This window comes from Lynx rufus, unplaced genomic scaffold, assembly GCF_022079265.1.
Source record: "Lynx rufus isolate CCGP_SWC_20201006 ecotype Redwood Valley unplaced genomic scaffold, mLynRuf1.p SCAF_14, whole genome shotgun sequence".
Taxonomy (NCBI): domain Eukaryota; kingdom Metazoa; phylum Chordata; class Mammalia; order Carnivora; family Felidae; genus Lynx; species Lynx rufus.
In genome coordinates, this window is record NW_025814828.1 from 40,866,844 (window position 1) to 40,869,180 (window position 2,337).

Below are 2,337 nucleotides of genomic sequence, written 5' to 3' on the forward strand. Positions count from 1 at the left end.
TCTGTGTGTCTCTTTCTCTCTCTCTGCCCGTCCCCCGCTTATGCGCTTGCATATATTCTCTCTCTCTCTCTCTCTCTCTCTCTCTCTCTCTCTCTCTCTCTCTCTCTCTCTCAAAAAGTAAATAAACACTTAAAGACTTTAAAGTCTTCCCTGTGGTTGTAGTGAAGAATCCAGTATTGTGCTGTGAAGTGAGTGGTCAGTGACCAGCAGTTTGGGGCATTAGCCTTTGGCCTTTGCTTGTGAAGTTTTCTGAAGTAACTAACACCTTTCACATAACTGAAATAGGCTTTGCAACCAGCTTGTGGCCTGAAATATATTACATGAAAATGCAGCTAGACCCTAGGAAGCATGTGTGGGAAACTGAGGAGAAGGCTCACTTTGTATATCTTAGCGATGTACATTCCTCCAGAAAATTGCCTGGTGATAGAATCTTAGCTTCCTTTCTTTCCTCCTAGGATAAAAATAAGAAATGGAAAATCCCTGACATTTTAAAAGTCAGTGACTTGAAAATAGCCATCAAAATTATAAATGCCTGTATCATTTGACCCAGCAAACACATCGAAGAATTTATTCAACAATTATTTGCATATTACTTGGAGTGTTGCTTATGATAGCGAAATATTAGTAATATTCTAAGTATTGAGCAAGGCTTGGTTATTACACTGATAGTAGAATATTACACTGATATTGCATGATCTCTAAGATGTACAAACTTAAGAAAAACAGGAAATGGAAGAGTGTGTATTGTATGCTGCCATTTGTGATAGCTACTGGGGCAATAATATGTGCTGTATAATATGTACATTTTTTCTTACTTGGACATAAAATATTTCTGGAAAAGTGTTCAAGATACTGATAGCTTTAGGGCATATAGAGCCAGGGTAGAGGGTTGGAAGAAGATTCTTCACTGCATAAACTTTTGTATATACCTTTTGACTTTTTTTTTTCTTTTTTGGCTGTCAAATGATCCTTTATTGAAATATTTTCCTTTGTGGTCCTTAACTAGCTGGGCATTCCACTGAACCATTATTGGTGTTATCTGTGATATCATGAGGGTGGCAGCCGTCAACCTTGCAGACCACAGATTGGGGAGTCCCCAGGATCTCTTTCATGGTTCCAGAGAGTTCTCTGGCTAAAGATCAGTGCCGCATCTGTTGGGCAAGGTTGACAGTCTCATCAAAAGTGATATTTCTACTGTGCTTAATGTTTTTCTGCTTCTTTCTGTCTCTTGGCAGTTCCTGAAAGGCTTTGATAATCAGGGCAGAGGAAGAAGGTACCACTTCAGTCTGAGCCTGTCTGTTCTGAATGGTCATTTTCAGTGTAATCCTCAGACCCTTCCAATCTCTGGTTGCCTTGGCAATGTCATTACCAACGTTTTTTGGAGACAGAACCAGGGGCCAATTTTTGCAGCCAGGACAGACATGGCACTGACTTCCCCACCTGTGCACCTTAGGTATACAACTTTGATCTTGTTGGGGTCGAACTTAGGAGGCATCGTGGAGGTGGCCTATAACCCAGATTTGGGAGGACCAAAGAGAGTTGCACCTTCACCTCCTCTAAGGTGAAAGTCAAAAGTACCTTTTGAATTTTAAGCCGTGTGAATACATTACCCCATTTTAAAAACCAGATACATTTATTTTAAAAAGAGATGATATATGGTGATGGTGATGTGAACTTCCATGGACTCCCACCCAACAGCTATGGCTGTTAAAAAAAATATATATGTATCCAGTCACTTTTGTCTCATAGAAATGCCTCAGAATTTCAGAATATCACTTCTGAATTTTTAGCTAAAGTCCTGCATTTTCCAGAATTTCGTACGAGTGGAATCATACAATACATAGCCTTTTTTGGTCTGGCTTCTTTTACTTGATTCATCCATTTTATGTGAACTAATAGCCTGTTCCTTTTTATCACTGAATAGTATTCCATTGTACGGATGCCCCACAGTTCGTACAGTTACCTGTTGAAGGACAACTTGGCTGCTTCCAGTTTCTTGGTGATTATGAATAAAGCTGCAGTAAATATTAGCATACAGATTTTTTTGTGTGAAACATACGTTTTCAGTTCATTTGGGTAAATACCTAGGAGTGGGACTGCTGAGTTTTTATGAGAAACTGTCAAACTGTCTTCCAAAGTGGTTCTGCCATTTTGCATTCCCACCAGATTAGGTGTGTGTCAAGTTTCATCTTCCTGCATATGGATGTCCAGGGGTTCCAGAACACTTGTTGAAAAGTCTGTCCGTTCTCCATTAATACTGCTTTTGCACCTGTGTCAGAAATGTGACTATGCTTGTGTGGGTCTATTTCTGGGCTCTCTATGCTGTTGCATTGATCT

At 39.8% G+C, this 2,337-nt stretch overlaps 1 pseudogene; it reads right to left on the reverse strand.

Annotated features, from left to right (window-relative positions):
- Nucleotides 1-998: 998 nt before the first annotated feature.
- LOC124509164 (60S ribosomal protein L12-like) lies at nt 999-1,495 on the reverse strand (annotated as a pseudogene).
- Nucleotides 1,496-2,337: the final 842 nt, after the last annotated feature.